Below are 20,208 nucleotides of genomic sequence, written 5' to 3' on the forward strand. Positions count from 1 at the left end.
AGCAGGCTCAGAGAGCGTCTCTGTATTCCTCCTGAGTAATCTGACTCCGCTTTCACTTCTTGTATTCTTCCTTATTACATTTGAGCTTTATTGGGAGCTCTGTATTCATCCATGCAGTCCTCCTGCTGCCTTTGCTTGATTTCTTGCTTGTCAGGATGGACCATTTTTGAGCTTGGAAAAGGTGATCCTTGAAAATCAACCAGCTTTCCTGGATCCCTCTTCTCTGCAGCCCTGTATCCCATAGGATTCTTCCAAGCAAATTCCTGAGCAGGCCAAAGTCTGTTCTCCTGAAGTCCAGGGCTGTGATTCTGCTTTTTGCCTTGCTGTCTTACTCTGTTGTCTTATAGCAATTTTGATCTCTTTAGAAAAGGCCCTCAAGTCTGTGCTCTGTGATGGCATGGACAATAGTCTTGCCTTCTACACTTGGCCACTTCTTCCTCCTGTTCCGGGGGAACGCCCGCTGCCAATCTCCTTATAGTTATTATCTTACCTGCCTGTGTGCCATTCCTAAAATTACCCTTTCCATCGTGTTACTAAGGTATTGCCCATGACAGTGCTGCTATGGAGGTGGAGAGCTTTGAGTGCTACCTTTTTGAAATAAATTGCTTTGGTCCCTCTCTCTTACATGATTCTCTTTTGCAGATAGCGTATGCCGTGTTCGGTAAGGTAGGGTATAGGTCCTGGTTGGTTAGCGAAGGTTACTTGTGATAACCTTTCGCTGATCTCGGTTGATGCATTCATTTTGTAACACATACATATAATATGTATTCCAAATATCCGTGGAGTATGGTGGTTGGTAGAAATTGTCGTATGCCTTTTAATGGATGGTATTAACAATAAAATTCTTTAACTTTTTAAGCTGCAAATTATCTGTGAACTGATCTTGAACTCTTAACATTCAGATACACGGGACACGGCCATTAGATGAGTAGCAGATTATTTTAGATACGGTCATTTTCTTCGGGTAGTAACTTCTGTCATTTACAGTTCCTGTTGTGCACTGATCTCAGGTATCATATGATACCGTTTCTGTTTCTTGCCCATCTGTCTTACCTATTATAAGCAGTGTTGAGTGTTATAAGTAGCAATGGTGGGAAGGTTGCTTTTCATTCAGATTTGGAGGACATTTGTGTTAGAATTAGTGGAATATATGGAATTTCACTAGAATCTTTACATATGTTCAGAAATTAACCAAGCAGTGTGAAGAATAGGGAAACATTGTCTCCTTTCCAATGAAACATCAACACTGTTGATGTTTTGAGCCAATTGTGAGCTATGGGTTCAGCAGTGGGTGATCTAACGTGGCTCTGACGAGGCCTTACAGGTTAGCCAGAAGTAGTGACTAGATGAGTTTGTTTAAGCTAGTTATTTTTGTCAAACTGTAGTTCTTGCAGGAAAAGAACTGACCTGGCATACCTCTTGCTATCAATAACTTATTGTATCTTTAATTTTAATATTTAAAAATTTTCAAGAATTCTGTGGGTAAAAAGGCATTCCTTATAATTCACACATTGGAACTGGCTTCAGCTTGCAAACAACCAGTTTTATTTGAGTTTGGTGATTCCAGAGTTTGAATAGTCCTCTTCTGATAAGTGCTCTTGACTGGTGTGACCTTTTGGAAAACACTAACTTCCTAAAGGGAATTGACCATCATCTATAAAACAGTCAGGGCTGAATAACTGTGACTCATTCGCTTTCCTACAACAGATTCCTGCTTACTGCCAAGGTTGTCATTTAGAGTGTGTGATATTGTTCTCAGCCCAAGCTTCAAATGATTGGGTGTGCATCGTAAGGAGTTTGAAAATAGTTTTCAGGCCAGATTTGTTTCTTGGACAGTATTTCTGGTAAGGCTGAATAAATACAGTGACCTCCTTACTCTCTGCAAGTGATTGCTCCCCTTTCACACCCACAAAAGATTTGTTCAGAGTGGCTCCAAACTAAAAAGATAAGTCAGAGAATTCTCACCCAGTGGGGGGCAAGAAGAGAAACCTCATTCTTTCAATTCATGTACAAGAATAAGTGCATCCAGCACTTATTCTGGTACCACTGCAGATGGAGACTACATGGAGGCCTAGTTTGCAGTACTGCCTGCAGAGCTGATTAAGCACCTCTTTGAGCTAACTTCCAGTCGCCTTTGGAGAGTTGAACCTAGCCCTTCATAATCCAGAACATCAAGAGAAATATCAAAAAGAATTAGTTTGCTGAAGATATTTTTTTATTCCCTGTGTGTAGGGGATGCTCTGGGTCATTGAGATCTGGTAGCAGAACAGCCCCTGCTAAATGATTCCCCAGAGAGAGGAATCTTGTGCAACCACGGCTTCTAGCCAAAAGATGTAGGAGCGCACGTGATGTGATGAGTCAGCCTGGGAGAGGAAAAAAGCTAAAAAGGAGACTAGAAGTGAGTCAATGGCAAGCAGTTTAATCTTATGAGAAATAAAACTTCAAACCTTTTTCCTTCTTTTGCCAAGAAAAATAATGCAGTATAACGCAGTAAGTCTGAATTTGGAAATCCCTTCCTGTTTTCCATTGTGTGGAAACAGTGACCAAACATGAGTTCGTTTGGTTTTGTTTATGTGCTTTTGCAAATTTTTGTAAGTATTGTTCATTCCTGGTGAGGATCTAGTGCAACTGAAATAAATCCACCAGAAGAAAATGGAATAGTTTTTGGAAATGGAGAGGTGGTAGTGATGGAACAGGAATTTATAATGGAGGTTTTCCTCAAACGGAGAGAAACTCAGATATAGCTGGTGATCACTTCTGAAATGAGAAGCACATTTTCCTGTCTCAAATAGACCTGCGAGACATCCATGAGTGCTATGATTGAGCTGTGGCAAGAGGTGGGAAAGAGAACTTCACCCCTCCCTACTCACCAATTCTGCTAGAAACGTTGTGTTATGTGACTGTGGTTAAAAAGCACAAAACAAATAGCATAAAGAAAACAATTCTTTCCTTGCCTTTGGCCGTCAAGAAGGATACGCTCCCTGAAATTTCTTGAATTGCTGGATCAGTGATGAAATGAACTCTGTTTAAAAAAAAATGTTTAAATGTGTGTTATTGTATCCTCTGCAGACCCTTACTGAGGATGAGGATGAGGAATGGAGAGGTTTGTTGGGGGAAGCTGCGTGCTGGATTTTGTAGCAACCTCCAGTAAAACTGCCCCCCCATAGGAGTTTACAGTTGAAAGTGAAAGGTAGTCATCCAGGTCTCCATCAATACAGTGAAATGGTCTCCTTCAGAGGGTCTTCCTCACGCCTCTGGAATTGATATCTGATTGCTCAAATCAGCCATCTCTAGGGACAACTAGCACCAACTTAAGACACCTACCTTGTGGACGTCTGAGGTTAGATGGGATAAATTGCACCGAGAGAGAGTTCATGTCCTCAGAAGCCAATGCTTCAACTGGCAAAGCTAGTGGAGGAAGGTTCCTCCTTTACTATGAGGTGAGGTGCTCCAGGTTATGTACTAGTTGAGTGGCAGATGGGGGTAGAGGTTCCAGGTGAGAGTCAGAGGCTGCTCTTCTGATCTTGAAACGGCAGAGCCTTTTTTTGTCTCTTTTTTTTTCCCCGTAGAGCAGCTGCAGAAACAGGAGTTGAAAAGTGTGTTGCGATATCAGCACACCAATAACGTGCTGTAAATTACCAAGGAAATACCAAGCGGAAAAATAAGCTGTGATGGTGGAAAGAAGCAGGATTTCTTGTAGAGAAGAGAGCATGAAAGGAAAACAGGAGAGGCAAAAAGTAAGTGGGTATGTGAGACGGAGAGAGGTAATGTGAAGGTAAAGACAAACAAAATTCATATCTGGGATAGGGAAACGCAGCTTCAAAGAGTCATTCCAGCCAACTTTGCAATAGATTAAGGACAGTTCTGAATTGTATTTCCACATGACCGTCTATTCCAAAGAAAGTGAAAAGAGGAGCACAGTGAGACAAAATTACCTGATCCTGGTCTTTTTACCTCAGAGTAATTATCTTCATTGGTGACATTCCCATTTTTACAATGTGTTTAGAGTCAAGCCCCATATTTTGGAGCTTTGTTTTAATTTTCAAAGTCTGCAGAAGTATGCTATTGCAGTCACACGATAAAAAGTTTTGAAATCAATATAGAAAGCTATTAAAAATGTGGTTTTGTCTCTGTGTCTAGTATGGTACATTAAGATGCATGTATCACTGTACACTCTCTCTGTCTCTCTCTCTGTCTCTCTCTCTCTCTCTGTGTATGTATGTATGGGTGGAATCTTTAAAAGTATTCAGCATTGGTCAAACTGTTCCCAAAGGAACATATAACATTGACCTCAAATAGCATCGCAGTTAGGTCAATGGTGAGTGATTTTTAAAATGCCACCCTTAAGTGTATATTTAAAGAGGAAGCACTATAGCAAGACTGTGTCTAGCTTTCCTGATCCTAAACTTCTTGAGAACTGGTGATGAGAGGGAGACGATGGCTAGGGCAGAGCTCACCATTGTATTTGTCCCAGTCCAGTACTGCTTTGGCTTTTCTACTGCAATTTCCCATCAGGGAACATTTTTGGAATCTGAAGACCTGTTGAAGTAAGAAACTGAGACCACAATGGTTGGTTTATGAAAACACAATGAAGCAAAAGCCTGGTCACTTCAAGAATAAAAAAAAAAAGCTTCACTTTTACTAGTTGCTAAAGACAACTTTTGGTAAGTGCTAAAGTCAAACTACTTTTACGAGTGAGAAGATCCATCTGCTGTCACTAGACTTATAGATTGTTCTATTCTCTTATACATCAGTATTTTAAATAACATCTAACAGGCCAGAGCATACAAAGCAATCAATGTTTTTCAACCATCACAGTCATCAGCTGCAAGTAGACGCTATCCCAGCGCTGTAGGCTTTGAGCCAGGCCCTCAGCTCATTTAGATCAATGTTATGGCCAGCTCAGAACCTGGACCCATATCTTTCTAGGAGAAAAGAAAATTCTTTGCCAGCAAATAGTCTTGATCTGTTCTGAAAAAGATCCTTCATTGATACCATTGGGATGCAGAGCCATCAGGCAGGTGTCATTATGCTACTCCAGTGCTTGGCTGTTAGGCTTCTTTGACTCTTTAAAACCTGAGCCCGTTGTCTCTGGGGTTCCTCAAACCTTAGGAAAGAGATGACCCCACTCTGCTCAATGCTTCAAAGAAAGAAACTAGCAAAGCAAATGAAGCCCACGCTTCATTTGTGTTTGCTCTTGTCCTTTTACTTTGCAGTGCCCAGTGCTCCCAGAACCCTTTGCTGGGAATCCAGATTAGCCTGGCAGGCTCTAAGGTTCAGAACCCTATTCAGGTGCTGATCCATGTGGTCCCACAGGCAAGACTGATCTTGAGTAACAGTCCCCCCCAAAAGACACATACCTGGCTGTGCTGAACGCCTAGCAGTCTGTCTCTGTGCTCTGGGGCAGCCACAGCTGTTACCCGTCTTGGGCTACAGACTCATGGTGGCCAGGAGAGTACGTGGTTGGCCTCAGAGCCTGACAGTCTGTCTCTCCCCTTCTCTCTCTCATTTTCTTGGCTCCATATATTATATCAAATATCTTTAAAGAGCACAATTTGAATGATGGAGCTTATAATTCCATCTCGGGAGCTGTGATGACTTGAGCTTGGTTCTTGTGGTTTCTGATGTCACCGGGACCCATCGATGGAATCACAGCCCCATAATTCACCGTTGCCCTGTTATTTATTCTATGCAATAAATGGCTGCAGTTTAATCACCAGAGTAAATTGCTGAAGCATCTTTGTGGGAACTATAATGTTACTCTAGCAGTATCTATGGCAACAATGATTCAGTAGCGATGGCTAATGCAGTGGTGCCCAGTGCACCAACGGAGCGAGAAAGGAAACTGATTCAGTAGTGATGGCTAATGCAGTGGTGCCCAGTGCACTAACGGAGTGAGAAAGGAGGACATACCAACCTCAGAAAGAGCAGAACCTCAGGCCAAATCTAGACATACTGTAAGTGGAGAAAAATCCATTGATTGCTGTACACACTGGGTATCATATGGAGTCTCTGTGAAATTAGGACATGGATCCAGATTTTACCAACCTTTCCAGAACAATGGCAATGATTTTATGCAAAAAGATTTTCTGGAAAAACTCATATCTTCTGGAGGGACATGAAGCAAAAACAGGTTCTCCTTTTTTTTTTTTTTGGCATTTTCTAATTTAGATAAAAACAATGTGGATACTGAAAACAAATAGTACTCATACATTTAAGGTTCATTTTCATACACTGAAGGTTCCTTTATCTGTAAAATGGGCATAAGAAAGAGAAGATTTCTTTCTTTAACTGAACTGTCTAAGCCCCTCCTGTCTGTTGCTTCGTTGTGTCTTTGTGTTTGAAAAGCCTCGTAGGATATAGCATTTTAGTGTTGCTGTGGTGCTGGGGCATAAAGTTCCTTTAAACCAAAACCAAAACACGATTTCTTTCTGGCAAAATATATTTTGGCAAACTATTTTATGTTATCCAAAGATGCCTAGTGATTGTGGATACGCAGTTGGCATTTAAATAAGCATAGGTCTGTGATGTAGTTTTCATAATAGAACATTATAATTATTTATTTTTTTAAAATTTATGACAAGGTTTTGCTTTCCGAATAAAATCCTAAGTTTCCATTCAGCCCCCAAATTTTCTGGAGTTTTTTCTTTGTCAAAAAAAGAATTTAAGCTGTTACTGAAACCGTATTTTCTGATTAAAAAAAATAACAGACACTTTCCCTCTCTCTCTGCCTCTCTCTCTCTTCCTTTTCTCTTCCTCACTTTCTATTTTCATGTCAGGTCTCTTTGGGAAAGAAATTAGGAAGAAAAACATCTTCTGTTCATCCTCTTTCAGTACCCGAGGAATGCTTGAAATTCTCAGCTCCTCTTTTTTTGTAATCCCCCCCCACCAAGCAGCCCTGGAGAAATAGTGCAGCGTGCAATATCAGTGCCCTGACTGGCTGCTGCTTATGGTAAATGCCATTTTACAATGTCACCTTTTTTTTTTTTTTTTTAACTAGAGGTTTATTATTTTCTACAAGGATCCATTGTTTTAAGCTGAGTGACCAACACGTGTTTCTTGAGATATCACTTGCCTTTTAAACAAGTAGCAGTTGAGTTTCAGTCGTTCAGAGTTTGGCTGTCTCTGGATTCATACGGTTATACAGGTTCTAGTAACCTGATTCAGCACAACAGGGGAAGAAAAAGAAAGAAAAGCTTTTAATTTATGGTGGGTCTCAGTTCTAATCATGTAGTTGCTTAGATTTTGTCTTAACCATGAATCATTTTTAATGACAGTTTAAGAGAAGAAACTTGAAAAGCAAATTTTACCTTTCTCCTCACTAACAGCTTTTCATAACTTAAATCAGACCTTTTTATGGCATGGTCTTGCATTGCAGGTATTATGCAACTAAAGGACTAAACTGAGGGATGTCCAGCAGGAGAGTAGAGAGCAGCTTTCTTCCTAGCACAAGATGCAATGATTTCAGAACAAGGATTTCAGAGCTGTCTTTAGGCAGAGAGTAGTTTTTCAGTTTGTGGATTCCTAAAAATTTTCCAGTGGAGTATCTCCAGTAAGAAACTTGTTTTTCTCAGTCACCTTTCACAGAGCCTATAGAAGTAGTGCCTGGAACCTCAGTTGTCCGTGTGGACAATACAGTGAAAAACAGAAAAGTTCCCTCCGGTGCGCCTAATGATGTCTGCATCTAAAGCGAGCTTGGTCAGTGGGGTTTTGGGTCTCCAGTTAGTCTTTTTCTTCCAGGTACCTGCTGTTGGCTGCAGTGAGCAAAGAAAATGATCTGAGCTGCTTGGAGTGGCCTTGGCTTGCCAAGAAGCCTAGTTTCAGAGTCCATGGCTGTGCGCTCACTGATCAGAGTGAAAGTTTAGTGCTGGTCCACTGAGCGTGGGCGGGAGGAAACTGCATCAGGGATGCTGACGTGGTGCCCAGTGGAGTTAGCAGAAAAGATGCTCTCCATCCTGTTGAACGTGGAACTTAACTGGGTTCAGGCAGTATCTTGCATGCGTGGGAACGTGGCGTGTTCCCATCAAGCACTAGCGTGAATTTCCAAAGACTGGTATCTTTTCCTGACTTGGCTACTCTTCCTCTAGGCACTGTTGTTAAAACCTCCTTCTTCTGTGCGCTTGGCCTGTCAGCTCAGAGTTGCCACGTTCTCAGTGTGTTTGGTACTTGCTGTGGCAAGGCCTTATGCCAGGTTGAAGCTTTTCAGTGCTGGTGGGAAACCAAAAAGAACGTTCCTTGGACCCTAAGGAAGCGATGAGAAGCCCTGCATGGAATGCTTCCCACATTGCTGTGGACTTCACTTGGCTGATGTCAATCTTGTATTTCCTTCATGACCTCCAACTTTTTTCCCTTTTGGAGACATGTTTCCAACTTAGGTCGGCCAAATACTGTGTTCTTTCTGATGCGTTGTGACAAATTCAGTTTGATTTTACCCTGGAGGTCTTTCTAGACTTAATTTTATTTATTGTGGAAGGTCATCAAAAGGGTAGTGCTATTTAAAGGCCAAACTGTGTCACATTTACTCATGGGGCTAGTACTTTTCTCCTTGAAGTTGTCCATTCGTTTCAGTGGGACCATGCATGGTGTAAATGGCACTCACTTTAAGCAAAGGCACCAGAGCCTGCCTTACTCAGGTCAGTGGGACTACTCAGGGAGTCAAGTCTTTGCCATTTCCATTGATTTTGCAACCCCTGTTGATACAAGGTGGCTTTCTGGCCCCCTCTAGTGACTGGCCACATAGGGTTTTATGAGTGAGATACAACCTTTTAGCAAACAGAAGCAGCCATTTTCAGGCAAGCAGTAAATGGCTTAAAATGTAGAAGTGGGATTTCAAATCCAGAGGTACTGAGTTTGTTCCCCATTGCTCACCACCCCTTCAGGAGCATCACGTTACAGACTTAGTGGGACTTCTTATGGAGTCAGAAACTGTTCACAGTGATGAAGGGTGAAACAATCCATACTGAAATTAGTGTGGTAACATGGCCCCAGTTATGCTCCTTGCAGCCCAAAGCTTCATGTTTATTAAGGGAACCTGGCTGTTTTTGGTAGTACAGCTACTTTACCAAAAAAACACCCATGAACCGAAGGGGGTTTTGAGAAGGGCCAAAATGTGAATCAAGATGTATAAACTTCTGTTTAGTTGCAGTGAAAGCTGGAGTGAGAATTCAAGTTGACATTTCAAAGGCCTTTCCTTTTCCTCTTCTTGTCACGCTACCAGAGCTGCAAAATGGTATCTTATTTAAAATATGAATCAGAAATTTTATGCTTCTTATGACTGTATTCTTGAGAGACAGATACTTATCATGTGCCTGTTTCCTTGGGGGAGTGCAGAAGGAACTTTTGGAACAGGTTTTCTTCTTGTTGGTTAATGTGGAGCAAGTCAATTATTTATTCCAAGAAGCTGGAGCAAGGTGGACAGCCTGGGGGGTAGACCTAACAATGCCATAACACTTCAGACTTTAGATGCTTTGAGATCCTTTAGAAACAACTGCCTTGATCTTTTAGTGCCCTGGTAAATCATTTATTCTGATCATCGAGTTACAAATCCCCCCTCACCCATCCTGTCAGATGAAGGGAGCATGGTATACAGCTCCCTTGCTTGCATGCATCACTCGCCGATTATAACCCTGCAGATGACCCAAAACGGCCCAGAACTTGTGATGGGCTCCCAGAGCTGTAGTCTTCCCCAGGCGGGAACAGCCACAGTTGTATCAAAGCTGGGATTCAAGCTCCTTTGACAAACAGAGTGTCTGGGTCTGGAATTTTGGATGGGATTTTTCTCTCTCATGTTACTGCGTGTCACAGGCTGCCGTCAGAGTACACGTCGCTGCCCGCACCACACTCCCCTCCACGGCTCCCTCCTCCCGCGGCGTGCCTGGCTGCTCTTCAGCAATCTGTTTCAGTTCTCCTTCACCTCAGCATAACCAGGGTCCCCCGGGTTACCCAGTGATTCATCTCTGTGGAATTTGGGAGTGCTGCTGCTCTGCTCCTGCCCAGGTTGGCAAGAGGGTGATTAAAGCATTGGAGATTAACCAGAACCTCCTTTGGTGAATGTTTAGGCTAAGAGTGGTCGATGCCAAACGTTTCATTTTACACATGTGTGTTCTGACACTATGCTGTAATACTGCACCCCACATTTCTCTGTAAGCATAGTTTTGGACAACTTTTCCAACTGTGATCGTATTAGAGGATCCCTGACGCTTTGTTAATGTGCATGGGGATTGATTTCAAGGGGAAGTGAGTTTGGATCGTCCTATTTCTATTTCTGAAGCCCTCTCGAGGAAGCTCGCTCTGTCTTCTCACCCCATCGCTTCCAATGGGACTGAGTCGTTGCGTTCAGCGCGCGCACAATGACACCTCGGAGAGACTTGGACTGTTCTCTTGTCTCACTTCTACTCTCTTCCGGAGCGGATGCACACCCTGGAGGTATGTGGTTTGTCTCAAGATATAAGACTTCCCCTCCTCAAAAACTGCATTACTTCAACAAGCCACAAAGGGCTGGCAAGAAGGAGAAGGATGCTCCATTAGTGCAGCTTTCCTCAGAGATCTTTTCTGTGAGCTCCATGCAGCTGGAAAAATGAAGCATGCACCATTTCATTTCCTCTTCGAAGTGGAGCGACTCCTCAGAAACACATGTGCACACTCGCACATATTCACCTTCTCTTGGGCTCACGTGTGTGCAGACACACATGCCCTCATGCATCAATTTAACACGTATAAATACACAAACACGCACTTGCTTACATATGCACAAATACTTTTCCTCTGTTATTCACTTGCACACACGCAGGGGCAGAGAGTCTCTTATCAGGGTACACACAGACACGTTCATACAAACTTTGACCTGTTTGCTTGTACATACATGTGTTGTTGTGTACATCAGTACCACCAGTACACGTGCACCCTCTCTCTTGCAGAAATGTGTGCATGGATACAGGCGCTTCATGTGCCCTGCAAAGATAGTGCAGAGAGGACTGGGGAGGAGAGACGAATCACAGAATAAGTTGGATCTGAAGGGACCTCTTGAGGTTTAGCCCAACCTCCTGCTCAAAGCTGGGTCAACACTGAATTCAGAAGAGGTTGCTCAGGGCTTTGTCCAGCTAGTTGGTGAAAACTTTCTGGGTCAGAGATTTGATAACCCCTATGGCCTCTGTTCCAATGCGTAACTGTCCTCATGGTGCTTCTTCTTTTTCCTTTATATCCAGTCAGGATCTTCCCTCTTTCAATTTATGACCATTATCTTTTGTTCCCCTGCAATGCACCTTAGCAAGCAGCCTCGACCTGTCTTCTTGATAACCCCCTTGGAGGTATTGGAAGGCAGCTATTAGGAGCCCCCTAAGTCTTCTCCGTGCTAAACAAAGCCTCTCTTTGTGGTCGCGTTCTCCAGCCTCCTGACCATCCTGCTGGCTCTTTGCAGATTTGCTCAAGTTTATCAACATCTTCCTTCTACTTGTAAGCCCATAACTGGATACTGTATCCTGGATGTGGTCTAATAATCTGCAGAGGAATAACCATATCCCTTGATCAGCATCAGGAATAACCATATCCCTTGGCTGTGCTCCTATTAGTACAGCACAGCATACTGTTAGCTTTCATTGCTGCCGGGTACCTGTCAGCTGGGTGTCCACACTCTCTTGGCTGATAACAAAACAATAAATAAGAAAACCAAAGACTGAGCTTTGCTCAGTCCAGACCAATCTGGGCTAAATTTGAATGGATATGAGATCTCAAAACAGTTCCATGAGCCTCTTCAGGAGTTCACAGTACTTGATCCAGCTTTGGGAGAACACAGGGTGGATAAGATGACCTACCACAATTTCTTCCATCTTGATCTTTTGTAGTTCTGTGATCATAACTGACCTTCTCTGCTCTCCTTTCAGGCCTTGAAGATCCATTTAACATTTCACCTTCCAAATATTTGGAGGGGTTCAGTCATTGAAAAATCTCCTCCTCTTCCAGTCCTGTCCTTGTAATGGTCGATATTGATACTGGTCCCAAGTCCATAACTGCCCTGTCCGAGTCCCGTCTTTCAGAAGGGATATTAGACGGACATCCATAATCACTGACTCTGATGACCAGCCCAAGGGAAAATGGTCAGCTCACAGTGCTTTTTTAGTGCCAGTGTTCCTGCGGTAACATGTCTCCAATGTAGCTGTGCACTTGGCGATTCTTCTGTTTGATTCATCCACTTCTACTTTAATAGCACCAAATTCTGCTCTGCTGAGACTATTTGTGACCTGCTATTTGTGAGGCACGCACTGAAGGGCAAGGATATTTTTCTTCAGCTTTTTTTCAGACCCCTCTTGGGAGAATCCCAGTTTACACACTTTTCAACTTCAAGCAGCAAAGAATCTTGAGCAGAGCCACTCAGGTGAATGGCAAAAAGAAAGAAACAGCTGAAGTGTTTCATTTTTTAAAAAAATCTAAAGGAACATTTGTAATTTTTCCTTTTTTCCATTTTTGCAATTGGAGGCGTTTGCCAAATTCTGCTAATGCTTTGGGATTACCCAAATCTAGATAATACAATGTTCTGGGTGACTGAAACGTTAGGCGAAAAATTCACCTGGAATCAGCTCCCGTTGTGATGATGATTTCATCCAACATAACTATGGTAAGATCAGACCACCTGTGAGGTGGGCATTAAGAGATGTGTCTTGGTGTCTGTCACGTTCAGTTTGTTTTCTCACTGGGAGAAGTTCTGGAGCAAAGAGTTTTTTTTTGGTGTGGTGTTTCCTAGGAGGATTCTTGCTCCTTTAGTTCTTCTTTTTTAGACAGGGAAAGCAGTCGTGGCTGAAGGCCAGGCCACTCCTCTTAGCCAACTATTCATGACTTTTTCTTTGGCCATAATGAGTCAGCGTGCTTGAGAGAGGAGCTTCTCTAGGAACTTTCTGCTGCTGCTGGAGGTGCTAAAGGCTTAAGGCTCTCATCTGTCCCCAAAAAGCATAAAGCAGTGGAGGGGTTTGCCATGTATAAGGTAAGCACAGCAGACTGGAGTGGCTTTGATTTTTATCCCTCTCAATGCAAGAGCCACTAGAGTATAGGAATATGTCTGATTTTGGCAGTTAACCAGAGCTTCATGGAATGGTGACCCATGAAAGCGTTCAGATACGGCGGTGTGTGGATATGCATTTATATACATCTTTCTTTTTAGCTACCTGTGGCTCAGCGTCAAGGAGGCTGTGTTCTGGTTCTAATTACAGATTTGCTCAAGTGTAGATTTCATTGGAATGGCTTCAGCTTGATAATACTTCAACTAAAAATAGCAGCTGACCTCTATTACATGTTTCCACATGTGTTTACTTTTAAGACTTTAGTAACAATTTTTTGTGGGGTATCTTCAAATATATATGAATGTGAGCATCCATCTCTGTATATGTTCATGCGTGCACCCTCAATGAGGGCATCCATGTACATTAGAAGAGGAATTTCTTATTTGGCATATGCATCCTTCCATTCAGCCAGACCTGTGTGGTTACTCCTGGGTAAAGTATGTGTTGCAGACTGTGCTCATGTAAGTCAGGATAAATATCTATTATTGCACAGCATCTCCAAGCTTTCCACAGACTTCCGTGCATGCACATTTTAGGACAGGTTGTGCATTGGCTAATTTGGGAAGGGACACATGCTTTGCCGGCAGGGGCCAAATCCTGAGTCTCCTGGTGGAAGCCAAGTGTAAGCAGCACAATTCCTACTTAGCATATTGCCTCTGACTGACAGCTTCAGCGTAGGGAGAATGACTCTGCTTGGCCTCACTCTCTATTGCTCTGGAAAAGAGCAGTTGATGCCCTTGACTAACAGGAGATGCAAAATGCAGCGTGTGTGATAGTGGCCAGAGGCCTGGTCACTCATTGTAGCCAGCCTTCCAGGATTTTTGGTTTTTGGCCATTATCAGGCAGCCCGCATGAGAAATGAGTGTCGTTAGGAAATCTGCATTGCTGCTCTATGGCGATCGAAAGGTTTAAGTCTCTCTTCTGTCTCAAAAGAAATAACGGAGCACAGTGTAAACTGTGCTGCTGAAGATGTTTGCAAGTTCGCGTGTTGATGTGTTTGTGCATGTGGATCTGTGTGGTTTTATGCTTATCCTGTGTGTTGATGTGGGCGTATAGCTAGAAGGGTCGAGACCGAGTGTGTGTTTGTGTTGGTGCCTCTGTTAGTGAACGCCTATGTGCTTGTTTCCGAGCTGTCTGGGAAGGAGGCAACGTGCATCCAGTGCTGTGGAGGTGTGTGTTATTCTCACATCCTTGCTAGCAGCAAGCAAGCAATGTCATCTCTCTACCTGGACTGCAGCGTGACACACACATTAAAAACAACAGCAACAACAAGCCGTGGAGCCACGGGAGAAGGCAGAGCTGCTCTCTTTGATCGTCGGTTAGTAAATCCAGGCGAGCCTAGCAGAGCATGCTGGGACCTACCCTCGCTTTTGGGTTGGGACTCAGAAAGCAAGAGAGAAGCAGTAATTTGTTTGCCATTGCCCTCAAGCCAGGAAAGCCAAACCCCAAGCATTTCCCAGGCCAGAGCACATTCAAGTCAAAGGAGAGCGTCAGCGGACCGCTCACACGTACAGATATGCGTACACACCCGCACGCACACGCGCACGCCCAGGGAGAACGTTAGGAAAGGAGAATTCTTCCAGCACCACTGCGGTTAAGATGCAGAGACAATCTCGAGTTTTCAGGCCATAGCTGTCAGGATGCTTTGGTATATTCATCACCCCCCACTCCATGGTGATAAAAATTTACACAGCCAACGAAACGAAGATTAATTTCATGTGAAAAGCTGACAGAATGGCCCATGTCATTGCTTTATTTGTGCCAGCACTCAGTAACTCGGTGCAAGTTCCACTGAGGTGGCAGACACCCCGTCCCCTTGAGCCATCTCTTCTCCTCTCTAATGATGCCACCGTTTTGACAAAACCAAGCAACACAGCCGGTATGTGCGAATTTGGAATTAATTTTCTTCAGAAAGGTCAAGTATGTTAATGAGCTTTTGGCTGCCTGTGTTTCTTTCTTGTATTTTTCCCCCGTTAATGGGGGAGGAGGGGGAAAAAAAGAAGGGGGAGAACAATTCAAAAAATTCAAATGGGAGGAAGGAGGGAAGAGAAACTGCGAGCATTGCAAGAGGCATGATTCAGTGTAGTTTTTCATGGGTTCTCCTTTTTCCAGGGCTGAGGCAGACTAATTGTATCAGCGCAAGTCTGTGTAGTTTGCTTGAAGCTGTTGAGCGAGGCCAGCGATGTCATGGATAGCAGAGTTGGTGTAACCTGGCACAGAGGAGGTGAATCGCGCCTCCGTGGCTCTCAGGAATTGACTACAGCCCTGCGTGTTGGCAACTGGTTTCGTTTGCTACCAGGGTGGCTGAGCCCTGCTCAGCCCGGGTCTCTGCAAGTGCTGGGGGGGTGGGTAGAGACCAGATGAAGGTGAAGCAGAGAAAGGGTTAATGGGCTCAAGTGCTCGTGCCCCTTAGTGCCAGGAAGCTGGGCAGAAAACTCCACTGCTCGAGGAGAAACGCCAGAGCCCGCTGCTGCTTCTAGCTTGGAAATATGACAATACAGCAATTTAAAGAGAAATTGTCCCCATCTTGTGATTGGCATGAGCTGTTTGAAATAACTGTGATGCCAATCACCTCTCATCCCTTGTGTTCCCAGAATTCCTGCTTGATTCCTGCACCTTAGACTGTGTCACTTTCAGGCATCATAGCGTCAGGAGTTGGCATGATTTCTCAAGGGGTTAGGTGATGATCCACATGGGCAAAGGTAGCAGGATCAGAAGATGGTGCGTCAGAGCGTGAGAAGTTCCGCTGGACCCCTGGATCCTGCTCCTGGCTCTGTCACTGTCTGGCTGGGCTCGCTGGGACAGGACATGTAGGGTAGGATTCATCTGACCTAATTTTAGTCTTCTAAAAGTTAAGCATCCAGGCTAAACTAATTGTCTAGGCTTCCTTTGTTGTCAACAAAGAATGACAGGGAGGAATGCATATCCCACCTAATTTGAGATGAGAGAAATTGCATTCTGGCAATGCCTTTCTTTCTTCATTGATTATAAAGTGAACTTAAGCAATTAGCTTGGACTAAATCCCTAGTTTTTAGAGGGTTAAAATTAAGGGTTTGATTTCTCCTTTATTCCCCTCTCCCTGCTCCCATCCTGGCTCTTCTTTCCATAAATAGTCAACTCCAGCAGGCACAGGGAATTCAGCAGTGCTCACAGAGGCTACATTGGTGATATAAAATCAATGTCTTTCACTCTAGCTTGCCCAGGCTGGCTCCATGCTTATCCAGTGTTGTGGCAATACAGCCTTTGGCTGTGATCTAGTCATTTCTCCCTGGCTCTGCTGGAGTAAGCCCAACATAAGGATTCTTGGGCATTGTCCAAAATGCCTTTGTTGACTTTGGAGGGTGCATGTTTTGCCATCCTGGCTTCACTGCAAGGAAAAACGATGTGTAGTGTAACAGCGCCAGTATCACACATGACATTTTAGAGGGTGACCTTAATTAGAAATTATTTTTGCTTTACACTTTACACAGCTGGTTCTGTTGCGTGGGTCCTTCTCCATGTATGATCTTTGCATGCTTGCCACATGAGTCACTCCGCATCAGGGCTGCCTCAGACTGATGTCTGGGGCATGGATTTCAAAAGCACTCAAGTGACCAAACTTAATGATTTTCAGCTGACTTCTAGTATTGTCCTAAACATGGAATTCCTACCCGTAAACCGCTGTGCTGCCCACACTCTCACCCCTCTTTTCTCAGGCTCTGTAGTGTGCAAGGAGGCACGTTCTCGTCTGCTGACCCTGCTACAAGATGAAGCCCCAGCAGCCAGGTGGGGTGGGTAGCTGGGGGCCGTAAGATTCAGCAGAGGAGCCTGTGAGCTGTCTCCTTCGCACAGGCATGCACACGTTATCTCAGCACATTCATAGGCATCGTCAGCACTTCTCTGTATTTTTCACTGCAGAAGTTGGATGCGTTGTAAAATAGTTACTTTATTCCTCCTTAGAGATGGCTGCATTGCTGTGATGGAAGGAAATGTGATATTCATATATGCTTTGCTAAGCTCTTCATATAAATTTCACTGCACAGGGCAAAGGGAGAAAAAGGGATATTTAAAATATTTCAATGACAAATCATGTTTTGAATGCTCAATTCCAGAAACAGAAAGAATATATGAAATGTATCCAAAGAGATTCCCTTCTTCAGGAACACGGAGAAGGCATCCCTGTTCTCGCTATCTTATTGTTGCCTGGGATGTCAGAAGGGAACAAGCTTTCCAAGATCATGAGTTTTTAAGGGGAACTTCTCACCCAGTAGCTCCCTGGGGCTTTAGCTGAACTGTGGGATAGCTAAACTGTGGGAGAGTATTTCTGAACTCTCGTGTCCAGGAGCATCTCCTCTCTTCCCAGACGGGAGATGTGGCTGTGCACCATCTCTTGTTTTCTCGCCTCCCACGCTCTGGTTTCCGTAGGGAGGAATCCTGGGCGTGTGAGTCAGAGGGAGCCATAGCGTGCGCTTGTCATGTCACCAGTGCGAATGATTCAGGACTGAGACTACAGAACACACCTACCCCGTGACTGCAGTACAGCTCTTGGGACGCTCCAAGCCGCATTTTCTCAGCATGGTAAGTTCTTGAGAAAATCCAACCACTTGTTTCGGTGCCTAACTAGAAACTGAACCCTTAAAAACAGAAGTTGAATCTGTGGGATGCAAGGCAGGAGTGAATCTGCTGCCCTCTCCTAGTCCTCCCCCCATATGTACAGACGTCATCATCCAGTGCTGTACTGATCGCTTGCGCCACCTTTGAGCTGCTCCTGCTTCTTTCTTTCCTTCTTTTTTTTTTTTCCCCCCTCTGTGCGAGAGCGCTGGCGCCTGTGATGGAAGGTCACCAGTGAGGTTAGTCAACTGGCTCCGAATTTGAAGGCTTCCTGCTCCGCTAAGAAGAGCTGCCAAGTCCCCCCTCCCTGCTGCTCACCACAAAACCCAGTGTCTGTCTCCCTCTCTCTTTTCCTCATCCCTCCTCCCTAGCATGGAAGTCATGAGATGTCCATACAGCAGATAGGGTGGGAGGAAGAGATACTCGAGCTAGCTTCAGATGCATTTGCTTGAGTACCAAAAGCAGTGTGGCCATAGGATGCTGTTCTGCTAAACTGCATTGCCAAAAGATGGGCTATTCCCACCTGCAGGGTAGAGGTGCCTCCAGTCTCCAGCAGGTTCCTGTAGGGATCTGGCCCACTAGTTGGGCTGAAAAAAAGGCTTTTATTTCCCCTGGAAATTGTCTTCGTGTTTTTCAGCCAGCAGGCTGATGGATAACTGAGAAGGGATTTCTGAAAATTAACTAAGAAAATTGTGATTTTTGTCAGTAGGTGTGAATTTAGGGGTTGAAGATTGAAAAAGGTTAAAAACCTCCGCCTTACCGATGACTCTGGGAAAGACAAGAAATCTCCATCCCAAAATTAAGTGAAACTGCAGCCCCGAGGCTGCCGTCGTCCCCAGGGATGATGTGGTGTTGGATGAGCAGCTCTAGAGTAATGAAAAGAAACAGCACCCATGGAGCTGGCTTTAAGTTTGGGGTTTGCATATGGGAGTGTGGGGAGGGAGCAGGCACAGAGATTTACAGAAGTGGAGCACGAACCAGAAAGAGAAGGAGATGGAACAGGACCCTGTGAAGAGGAAGAAGGATAAGTATGATGGGAAGGGAGGGAAGATGGGATGACTTGTAGCTATTTTTGCAAAAATTAAGGAGGGAAGGATACTGCTCCAGAAAGCACTACAGCCATCAGCCACGTTCAACTGAAAACAATTTATTTTAACAATAATATAAACCTTCCACATAATAATTGTTCAGCAGAAGAGGGGAAGGGGGCTGCTGTCACACACACAGCTTTAGACTTGCTTAGTATGAGGAGCACGCAGGCATACAGCTTTCTGTCCCCCCACTTCCTGTGAATCGAGGGGGCTATTGATGTTTGCAAGCGTCCTGCTCTCAAACCAGAGAGCTGCACAAGCAGCTACTTTGGAAGAGCTGATTTTGGTCCCTCCGGCCATGGCTGCATCTCTTTAATTCCTTCATCTGCTCATAACTTTATCTTAAAGATTGCATAGAGGACTTTCTGTTCTTGCACAAGGCTGAGTCACACCAGGTCTGATGCTCTTTGTTTCCTCCTATAAGCTTGGGGGCTGCAGTAAGCATACCTTGAGGAGTCCTTCCTGAGCGTCGCATCTGATTTTGTCCCACTCTCCGCCAGCGTATGCTAAGTTAAGGCCAGAGTAACCTCATGTCATTACTCAGTTTGTGTAGATGTAAAGATGTTCAGGTCCTCTGTATTTATTCATTTAGATTTTGGCTTACTTTTCCTGAAGATTTATTCCTTACTTCCTTAAGGAACATTTCCACACCTATTCCTTTATTTCCTTAAGAAGTGAAAAAACAGTGAAACCAGTGAAAAAAGCCAAATCCTCACTCTTAAAAACCTAATTTTTTTTTTACCTAAATGATACAAAACTGTAATTAACTGATTTCTAATTATGGTCTTAATGTTCCTCCTTTGGAGTGCAGCACCAGCGCATTAGCAGACCTATGTGCTGGGGACTCAGTGAGACATTGACACTGAAAAGATAAGAAAAGCAGGAGGTGAGGAAATGGTAGGACAGGAGTGCCAGTGATAAACTGTGCTGCGTCCGGGGAACGGGGGGATAGCTATTGCCTTACGTCACAGCATCCTGTGCTACCTGCTCCTTTAGTTGTCAGGGATATTGCTTCCCAGGGGTGCAATGATCTGCACAAGGGATAAAAGGAAGGAAACAGGTTACCTGAGTAAGCTACAAAGATCTCCCCATTTCTGTGCTGGGTGGAGCATACTTGCTCCTGGCCTGTGGCTAAGAGCAGCAAAAGAAAAGAGCAGGGGATTTATCTAGCTACAGTCTAATATCCCGCTGGCTGCAGCAAAAGCTGCAGCACTTCCCGACTATCGGCTGGTGCTTTCACTCACACACATCTGTGATTGATGGGCAGAGAGTATAAACACCTCATTAGTGCTATAATTCACTGGTTGGGGCTCAGGCTGTGCTGTGGGAGAGAGGAAAAAAGGAGCTGAGAAAGTTTAATACAGAAAAAAAAATGGAAGAAGGAGAGGAATGGATGTAAAGGCCACACAAATCATTCCAGGGAGTTATCTGACCTGCTTTGAAAACTTTAATTGCTGATAATGGACAACCTGTTGGGT

The 20,208-nt window shown here is 44.2% G+C and overlaps 1 long non-coding RNA gene across 1 annotated transcript in view; it reads left to right on the forward strand.

The window, feature by feature from the left end:
- Positions 1-20,208, forward strand: part of LOC138061378 (uncharacterized) — a 168,041-nt gene that overhangs the window by 128,431 nt on the left and 19,402 nt on the right. The window contains exon 3 of the long non-coding RNA XR_011135077.1: positions 17,454-17,606. This is a non-coding gene — a long non-coding RNA (uncharacterized lncRNA). The remainder of the gene's footprint in view (positions 1-17,453; positions 17,607-20,208) is intronic.

The sequence above is a fragment of the Struthio camelus genome, chromosome 17 (assembly GCF_040807025.1).
Source record: "Struthio camelus isolate bStrCam1 chromosome 17, bStrCam1.hap1, whole genome shotgun sequence".
Classification (NCBI taxonomy): Eukaryota; Metazoa; Chordata; class Aves; order Struthioniformes; family Struthionidae; genus Struthio; species Struthio camelus.